This window comes from Tachypleus tridentatus, chromosome 6 (genome assembly GCF_004210375.1).
Source record: "Tachypleus tridentatus isolate NWPU-2018 chromosome 6, ASM421037v1, whole genome shotgun sequence".
Lineage (NCBI taxonomy): Eukaryota > Metazoa > Arthropoda > Merostomata > Xiphosura > Limulidae > Tachypleus > Tachypleus tridentatus.
The window spans coordinates 154,655,886-154,667,003 of NC_134830.1; the positions used below are offsets into that span (position 1 = coordinate 154,655,886).

The window sequence follows — 11,118 nt, forward strand, 5'->3', positions numbered from 1 at the left end:
TCCAATTTCTGAGACGTTGTTTCAGATAAAAAGTTGCTAACCGGTAGTTCACTGATGTTAACCGAACCTCAACATTTTTCCACATAATATAACCAAAACTACCTGAAATATGTTATTAATGTAATTATACATTTATTAAAATGTAATTTTCCTATGCACGAATTGACGATATAACACAATAATGTTTATTTGGCTTGATGTCGGTCTTTGAAAGTACATCAGTCTCAAAAAGAAAATTAACAAATATTTTCTAAAATGTTATAGGTTTGATTTATCTTCGTTTGATAGCCCATCTGGGTAAAAGCTAAATATAAGTTACGTTTTTTTGTTATTAATTAAAAGCCAATAAATATGAATTTGCGTCATAGATGTTTTGTTCATCACAGGTATGGCCTTAAGTATGATTGTGTCATATCACACCACTGTAGAAATACGTACCTTGATATAATCAACTAACTAACAACCGATATCAATGTCTTTTACCTTATTGTTGTCTAATGAACATAAGGACTGTGGTAAGTGTTTTACAATTTATTCTATCAGTTCATTATTGACCAAACTGCAAAATAACTCACCAAAGACAAATAGTTGTATATGTTGCATGGTATCATTTCCTTATGAGAAGTGGCAGTCCTAAACGTAGAATAATGTGAGATAATTAAATTAAAATTAATTTCCTATGATAAGAAACCTGATCTCATTATAGAATAGTGTTAGTGAAATGTAAATTGATAACGTAATTCTTAAAAGGGTATTCAAATTTAGTATAACAGAATTCCCAGTGAAACATCACTGTGACAAATGTTCTCATCTTATATAGAAATGAATAATTTTGTTTAAATTTAATTTAAACTAATCTATTTAAAAATAACTCTCAATAAAAGTTAAAAGATATAAGGGGAAAATGCTATGCGAGAGATCAGTGAATATATTTATGTGTTTGAGTATACGTCTGTCTCTGTAAAAAAAACAACTTTGGCCACAATGAGAGAGTAGATTATTTAAATTTGTCATAATTCGTGAGAAAGTTAAATTTTGATATATATTTTTATTACATGTTTTCGTTTTGCTTTTGATTACTCCTGTCTGCACTGTAGGAAGTTACGCTAAAAGCGGAAATAACGATAGAAACCGGAACTTCTAAGATGGTTGCGGTTATCACGGAAGCAAAATGGGAGATATGAGCAATAATGACAGACATGTGTGTAACGGTGATCCAGGTTTTTATAAAGTAATGGAAATATGGGAAAGAATAAGAAAGGGTTAGGAAGAGACACAACTGGAGGTTCAGACTCTAACATTGGCGTGAGAGGTGGTGGTAGTTACGACACTCGGTTGGGAAACGAAAGAGTATTGGATAGTGAACTAAGAAAGGTTGATGGTCAAAATGTGGGTGCAGGAAATCGTAATGGCAGAGGATAATTGGTAACAGGTAATTTAGGTGACTATAAATTATTGAGCATTTTAAACTTAAAAACAAAAATTTTCACTTTTCTCGAAAGAATGTTAAAAAAAAATTAACTTTCTGGTCGTGTCGATTGATTCGTAGCGTAAAGGTCGTGGCTTCAAATATCCGTCACACGAAACATGCCCTATTTTTTAGGTGTAGTGTAGTTATAATGGTAACGGTCAGTACTACTATTCGTTGGTTATATACTAGCCCAGAAGCTGTTTTTCACTGATAAATTAGTAACGGAAAGCGCAGATAGCCATAATTTAACCCTATGTGAAATTAAAAAGAAGAAACAAACTAATTCAGGAATACAAAATTGAGAGGAGATAAAATGATTAAACAGTTTATAATTTTTTATAGAAACTTACTGATTGACCAACATTTATCCCCAAGTGGCACAGCGGGAAGTCTGTGGACTCACATCACTGGAAATAGTGTTTTGATAATCGTTGTGGACAGGCAGAGACAGCCCTCTGAGTAGCTTTGTGACCAATTTCATATATTTAATGCCTGACATTTAGAATTAAACCTTCCTAAAGGATTATGGTTGCAAATAAGGCTGGAATATAATTTAATATATGTATCTAGGGAAGTAAAGTGTAAGTTCACAGATTTACAACAATATAATTTGGGATTTGATTCTTAGCAGCGGACACACTGCAGTGATTTCACATTTTCGTACATCAGTCACATTAAGGCATTCTTATACAAAATATGTTACACGATGACACTTCATGTCACGTAATAACGTCTTTTTAAAATTCCTGACTCATATAATATTTTATTGTTTCTTTGTTTTTTTAATTTCGCACAAACTACTTGCGCGCTATATGTGCAAGCCGTTCCTTATTTACCACTGTAAGACTGGAGAGAAGGCAGCTAGTTATCACCACCCACCGCTAAATCTTGGGCTACTTTTCACCAACGAATAGCGGGATTAACCGTCAATTATAACGCCACCATGGCTGAACACCACAACATCTAATTATCTGAAACATAAGTAATTTTTATTCTTGGTTTCTAGCAACACTTAAACATAAGCATCAAGTGAATTGCTACGTAACGAGAGAAACAACGAAGCTTAAAATTACTTAAAATCGTCGTTTGGCGATCGTAATCGTTAAAATCATGTTTATCAAAATCGAACAAACCCAAGAGAATTTGAACTAATTTAAAATTCCGTTTCAGTATTTTAATAGATTTATTTCTGGGAAACAAACTGAATGTACTAATAAAAAAGTGAAAAACAACAAAAAATGCCATAATTTACACATTGTTTACCACATAACCCTGATGTTTTAAGTGTTCAGAATATGTTTTAACATAAAACATTTGTAATACTAATTCGTGAGTTACTTTAAAAAAAGTTAATATGAGGTCATGAAGGATGAAACTTTGTTGTCAAAGGTCAAGAATTTTGGTCACACTGAGACAAAATAATGTAATATTTAAATGTGATATGAAAATTAAACAGATTATTTTAAGTGTTTGGATATATATGTTTGTTTCATTCTTGTTACCTGTTCTAAAGATTATACTGAGGGATATTTTTGTCACTAAGAGATTATTCTGCGGTCAAAAAAATTATTCTTTTTAATTTTATTATTGTAGAAGTTAAATATTGATTACTTTTGCTAGCTTAAACAGAAGATTGTTTTTGTTTGTTTTTGAATTTCGCACAAAGCGACTCGAGGGCTATCTGTGCTAGCCGTCCTTAATTTAGCAGAATAACCACCACCACCGGTAGTCATCACCACCCACCGCCAACTCTTGGGCTATTCTTTTACCAACGAATAGTAGAATTGACCGAACATTATAACGCCCCCACGGCTGAAAGGGTACGCATGTTTGGCGCGACGAAGATGCGAACCCGCGACCCTCAAATTACGAGCGCACGCCTTAACACGGGTGGCCATGCCGGGCCGGTATTTTATTTAATAATTTTAATAATATCTCACATGAATTAAGAATGCATAGTCTTGTCTTTCAACACCTATCACACCATATCGTCACTCATGTGCTAATTTTTGCAACAAACTGCTTTGTTCACTTTACTGTTTTTAAAATCGTTGAATATTTAAAGATTTCGCCGTTTTCTCATTGTTAATATAAGTAATTGGTTTTTTAGGTAATGTATAATGTGTGTGAGCTTAAAATTTATACACATTAACGAACGTGTTAAGTTTGAAATGAAAAACATAATGACCTTAGGTCACGTTATTTTCTTAATACAAAGCAACACAGAGAGCTATCTCAACTTTGTTTATCGCATAGAAACTACACCAAATATATGCGATTAAAGTAACTAAAGTCATCGAAAACTATGTAGAGATTTATAAAGGAGACATTTTTGTACTTTTAATGAAAATTATTTTTTTAAAAGTAGAAAGGTTATATATATATATATATATATGTGTACAGGGTTTGTTGAAACCAATTACAAAATTAATTATTTGTTTTTGGAATTTTGCACAAAGTTACTCGAGGGTTATCTGTGTTAGCCGTCCCTAATTTAGCAGTGCAAGACGGAAAGGCAGGTAGACGGCGCGACGGGGATACGAACACATAAACTTCGAATTACTAAGCGCACGCTTTAACGCGCTAGGCCATGCCAAAACCCTACAAAATTAATAAAATACATGAATGAAATAGTTTATAGTTTTCTTAAAAGATGAAATACCACAATCCCTTAATAATAGTTAAAATTAATTAAATAATAACTTACTTACACCATCATGACACTTTATATGATTTAATTCAATTTATATGAAACTTGATAAGTTTTTATAATTTTACACTTTCTTAGGAACGGATTCTCGTCGGTAAAAATCAATTAAAAATTTTTGTGAATTAAAAAAACAATTTGAATTGTAACAAGTTTGATTTTTTAGAAAAGAAAATGAAATGAAAATTATATTTAAAAGAAATCTTTCATCAATTTATTTGTCCGTGTGTTTCTCCTGTACCAGTAACAAGGTTCGATACAAAATCATATGCTTACATAGGGTAGTTTCTTTAGAATACATTTCCAGTCCTGACTCATGAAAACTTGAGCGTTAATGTTATATTATAAATATATTGAGATAAAAAAAGTGAATTTAATCACTAGTCCCTTGAGCTGTAGCATATTATAAACTATACAAATATGTTTCTGTAAATAATATAAACTATACAAATATGTTTCTGTAAATAATATAAACTCTACAAGGGTGTTTCTGTAAATTATTTAAACTATACAAGGGTGTTTCTTTAATTAGTGCAAACTATACAAGGGTGTTTCAGTAAATAGTATAAACTATAAAAGGGTGTTTCTGTAATTAATATAAACGATCCAAGTATCTTTCTTTAAATAGTGGAAACTATACAAATGTGTTTCTGTAAATAATATATATTATACCAATATGATTTTGTAAATACTATAAACTATACAAGTATGTATGATCAGGATGAATTAAAGCAAGGGGGAATCTTCAATAGTTGCGGCACTTGAAATTATTTTAGGAAGGGTTAAAGTTAATTAATATATGAGACCTTTCCTCTCATTTTTATTTACTATAGTTTTGTAATACCATGTGTGGAACATGCTGACTGCCGATTCCATTTGATTACCCATCACGACCTCTGCTAACCTACCCTCAATTTGAAGTGAGAACATTTGAGGTGTTTGACTTCTTGAATTGGAAACTATAATTGAAACTCAAATTAGTCAAGAGATGACGGAGTTGCAAGGAAAACGTTTCGTATTTGAAAAGTCGGAGCAGTTTTATGAGCCGCTAAGCCACAGCTGGAAAATATATGTTTATTGCATTGATTGAGTACAAACAGTTTATATGTTCCCTTGACGTATAGCTAAATGTGTTGTGAAAAATATTGTGAGTAATACAATGCACAACATAACATAAGAGATTCTCTACACACCCCTAGAAAATTATAACAACTAACAATAAGTAAGTTAATATCTGTATATTACTAAATTGAAAGTTTACGGTCATGTTTTCCAGACTTCTAGTAGTAAACAGTGTGATCTGATTCTCCGCTTTGGTCAAGGTTGAGATAGTCCAGGATGTAGCTTTGTATCAAAACAACAAAAACATCAATGAAACTGAATTTTGTAATTATATTTCACGTTCCATACTCTAGCATCTCATACATAACACAGTGAAGTTTCAAAAAGATAAATTTGTAAGCTGAATTTGTCTTCGTATCCATGACATAACCTTTTGTTACAAGTTACATCAAACAAGTATGGTTATTATTGTTACATCTCTTGGTGTTGGTAAGTAGGTATATTAATATCAACAATGAATAAATTGATCTATTTATGATCTGATCATTTTTAAATTCTCAAAAATTATCTGACCATCATTTTTATTTAGGAAAGTCTTAGTTTCTCTTTTAATAAGTTCAGTTTTCACAAACTTGCTTCGTTTCGATACACTGATTCATATATTTTGAGAAAAAAAACTTGAATTACGAAATTAATTCAATTCGTTTATTAAAGGAAAACCACGTGTAGTTTTATGATATTTAGATTCATTTGATGATGCCACGGTGAAATGGATTTCAGGTTCTAAACTGAACAAATTTTGGATACATGTAAAGACAGTGTCTAGTTTATGATGAACAGTTTTTACAAGAAACGTAATATGTTTGAAATCATTTATAAAAATTTGTGGTATTATATGCTGAGAACATTTGTCACAGTGCTGTTTTACTAGGAATTATGTTACGCTAAATTTGTATATTTTTCTGAACACTTTGTTATCAATTTTAATTTCACTAAATATCTCCCATAATGATACTTGGTATCTTATCATCAGAAATTAATTTTAGTCTAATTATCTGGCATTACTCTACATGGAGGACTGCCTCTTCTCTTACTGAAATGATACCATGCAACAAATATTTGTTTTAAGTGAGTTGTATTGCTGTTTAACCGATAATTAACTTGTAGAATAAACTGTAGAACCTTTACCACTGTTCTTATGTTCATTGGACTACGATTTGGTAAAATACGTTGATATCAGCTGTTAGTTAGTTGGTTGTGTTAAATTATTTTTCTACTCTTCGTGTTTACATAATGTGGTGATATGACACAATCACACTTAAGGCCATAGATATGAGTTACGAAACTGCTATGAAGAAACTTTCTACTAATTGTTTTTTAATCAAACAAACGTTGTACTCCATAATTAACTTTTTCTTCAGATGTATTGGCAAACGAATATAAATCAACGTCATAAATTTTTTAGCAATGTTTTTAATTTCTTTCTGATACTGATGTATTTTCAAAGTCCGTCATCATGCGAAATAATCATAATGGTGTTTATATCGTCAGTTCATAATAAAATAAATTACAGAGTTTTTGTTTCTCTTCATCAATATCTGAATTATTTGTTTTCTATTATATCACTTTATTATTATTTATTTATCTGTCATACTGAAACGTTCCTTTTGAGTTTAAATTAGGTACAGTTACGTTATGTTATGCGAAAGTTTCCTTCATAGTTTAGGTTAAACTACTTTAAGTGAAAAGTTTACAAATGAATATAAATAAATTTTCCGAACGCTTTATTGACAGGAACTTATTTTATAACATATTTTGTTTAGTTGGTATAGCATATATAATTAACAACTAATGTTCTAATTAAATACGATTTTTATGCACGTTAAAGTTTCAATTAAGAACTGTTTTAAGATTATATAAACAGATCTGAAATCATTACAAATGTTTAATATACTTTACTCTCTTGTTTTCAATTCATTCATACGTGCTTCGTAAAGTATGCTCTGTTGTTCTTTTAATGTTAGTTTCACTAATTTTACTCATTATAATGTCTTTAATATATTTAATTTATAATATGTATAATGTATGTTGTATCAAATGGCTTACGTAAGTAGTATTCCACAAACTATGTTTATTGTATATAAACCGGTCTTAAAAGAAACACGTAGTCAGCAATAGATATCACATATGTATTGTGTAGTGTTAATACTATTATTATAAATTATGCTGCTTATTGAAAATTTCTAAAAAACTAAATAAAAAATATAAAGGTAAACAATGTAACAAGTCTAACACAAATGTTTCATGTGAAGTATAAATGTGTTATAATGTTCATTAAATTTTAATTTTATTCACTTTTTATAAATATTATTAGCCTTATATCTTGTTTTGAAATAACAAAGATCTTGTGTGATATTTTCAGTATTACGGCTTGTAATAAGTATAAATATTATTCTCAATTAGTTATATTAATCACTTTATTAATTATCAAATTCAGATCCCCGTTGGTAAAAAATATTATATGTTGGGAATGGAATTTCCAAAAACGGAGAAATCTGTAAACTTAAGTTATGTGTTTTTAAATTTACTTAAACCATAATTTCAATTCGAAAAGGAAAGTTGCCCTCCAAGAATATAGCGCTATCTATTGAAAGTCACACACTATAAAAGGAGATAAAGAATTTTTTTTCGCTGTGTTCCTGTCCAGGAATGAGATTTTAATTTAAGATGATGATAAAATTCCATCTGATAATGATATCTGACTGTGGAAGGGAGTAAAGCTTTAATAGTGACTTTAATAGTCTAATTACCACTACACTTGTATAATTTTTCGGTCTCGGTACAGCTACTTGTGGATGGAATTTCACTCGTCTTTTTGTAGGAGTAACGATTATTGTGGTTGAATTGGAAGAGGACCTCGTGTTATAAGGTTATAATCAAGTGTAACAGTATCAGCTTACGTCGTTCTACACGTTCCTGGGGAAAAGGAGACGTTGACGTCGCTAGACACGCTATACGTAGGGTCATCTATGCCAACACTACGATCACCTAATGGTATTAAAGTCTTCATCATGATAAGATAAATCTTCTTTTTTGTAATCATCAGATTCGACTCCAATACTTCTTTTTTAGTTTTCTGGTTTTCATCAGTCATATATTCGTACTGATATTGTTTCCTTTCCTTCAGTTTGTTTAATCTATTAACATCTACGAACTGTTTTCTTTTCTATGAAGTACTTGAATCTCAAAATAGATTAGACTTGTTTGTTTAAGGACTTTAAAAGGGCCTCTCCATGGTTTTACTTGTTTATTAGTAACTCATTTCTTAACAATAGGCGTATATAATAATAGTTTATCTCGTAATTTCACAACATTAGTTTTTTATATTCTTGTTCCTCACTACATTAAGCAGCTTTTGTTAAATGTTTATCAGTCAACTCTGATATAAAGTACATTCTTTCTTATAGCCTAGTGTTGTAATCATAATCTACTGCATGATTAAATATTTTAGGAGACATTATCTCTTGCATAGGCAGCAGTACATCTCTGCTATTTGTGAAAGGACTTTGCAGAGTAGACTCATTTTCATCACTTAAGTAATAAATGAACCAGCGCATCCCAAGTTTTCTGATATTTCTAGTAGTAATGAGAGATCATATTCCACTGAAACATTCTACTAATACGATAGCAGCTTGATCAAAAGCAGTTGTTTCTGTTTTATGGGCAATTAAAAACTGACAAATGTCTTTTAGTAACTTGGAAACGAAGTTAATATTCCTATCCGTTACTATGTATTGGGTACACTGTATCTAGCTACTATGTTATTTACAAATGTTCAGCAATCATTTCCGTTTTTTGATTAGGCAAGCATACTGGCTCTGGACATCTACTTCACTTCTGTGCGGCTACTAACACGTATTTATTTTCTGTGTATGAAGTAGGTAATGGACCTAAAATGTTCATTGCCACAATCTGAAATGGTACTGATAAACTTGGAACTTGTTGTAATGCAACGTTTCTAAAGTGTGGTCGTGTCTTTCGTTTTTGATATTCCATGCCTGAATCAAAATAATCTTTAATATCCTAGCGCATATTTAGTTAAAATAACCGTCTATTTATTCTCATGTATGTTTATGCAAAAGCTAAATGTGCTACAAAAGTTGTATAATGATATGTTTTCCTAACCTTCGTCTTTAGATTATGTGGTACGACTATCTGTAAAAACTTATCATTATCAGTTCTTTACATAAGATATATGAGTCTTACCCGTACTCTGTATCTTTTCCCTGTAAGTTGTTTATTTAATCATCTTTATTTTGTTCACTAATCACATTATATAAATCCCAAATTATTTATAATTTATTCTCAAATTTGGTTTTGTTTTCTCCAATTTTGTTAATAGAGTTTTCTGTTGTGTTTCTTCAGCAATCAAGACGTGTCCTCATTAGTCCTCATTTCACTATTAGTTCTCTCCTGGTCTTCTCTTTGAACTCATACAAGAAATTTCTTCAAGGAGTGGAACGTTGTAATCACTCGTGCACTTCACTGTTTTACACGCACTTCAATTTCTCATTTAACATTTCTCCGCTTACGTTTTATTCTACTTGAATAACATTATCGTAATGTGGGTTTTCTTTTATCTGTCATTGATTGTTTTTCAGGTAATATTTCAAAACTTTTTTTGTTATCGTCTCTGGCTAATTAATCTTGTCCTTCTATATTTTTTCTCAAACTTTTCATTCTTAGATTCTCAAACATACATATATATTAATTAATTCTATTAAAATGTTATCTGTATGTTTAACTTACGATTACCTAACCTAACCAATTAATTACGAATTTAATAATAACGTGTAGTTATTAAAATCACTCTACATTAAAATCAGATGGGTTTTCGTCACATAATTCAACCACTTCAGTGCTCTTTGAGAAAGACAACCTTTTGTTGTTGCCCGGGCCTGATTTGGTGTTATTCTTGAATTTAAACAGCTCATCTAAATACAACATATCATTAAAGTAAGTCTTTCACGTTTTGTATATCTCACACCATTTACTAGTATTACTATGAAAAACCTAATGTTTTCATTACTGAATCAGTCAATTTACAGTTTTCTCAGTTACTTCCTTCGGCTGTAGATTTTACGTCGTCTACATGTTGATGGAATTCCTTGATACTTTACCCAGCTCTCGAAAAGATGAAGTTTCAGATTTCATCTTGCATGTTTGACAGCTCAATGAAGTTTGAATCTACAATTATATTCTGAATTATCTGTAACTTGTTTGTAGACAATAGTTCTTGCCAGTCGGGTACTCTTGTTCTTATCGCACTTCATGTATATTTAGTTTCACTTCTAAAACTATAGAATAATATAATTCATTGGCTGTGAGCAGAACAAGTTCTAGCCAATACAAGATATCAACTATTCATCAATTTGATTACCTCAGTTCGATAATCAAACCGATTTATGTTTAATTTAATATCAATAAGAAGAGTTCATCTTTTACATATAAAATAACGAAGTTCCTTGTGTCTTAATTTTGTGAAAATAAAATTATTATATTTTTACACAATTCAGGGTCACATACTCTAATGAGACCTTCAATACATTTCAGCATATCTTCATCTATCATTTCCACAGTTAGAGCCAACGAACAGTTTCAAAACATTTCCATCTGTCCATTAAAACACGTTTTTGTGGGTTCCGATAGGAAATCAAAATGCTATTTTTAATATCTCTAATTCTAATAAAAATCTTCTATCTTAAAAAGATATCGTCTAAGGCCTCATAGTTCTTAGTTAATCCTTCCTGTAAGATCCTCACTAAGCATTATATAGCTATTACCTGATTGGTCATGTGAAATAACGTCATATTTTCCA

The 11,118-nt window shown here is 30.7% G+C and overlaps 1 long non-coding RNA gene across 1 annotated transcript in view; it reads right to left on the minus strand.

The window, feature by feature from the left end:
* The window catches only part of LOC143254170 (uncharacterized), a 101,562-nt gene that overhangs the window by 73,847 nt on the left and 16,597 nt on the right, over window positions 1-11,118 (minus strand). The gene's annotated exons all lie outside the window — the stretch shown is intronic.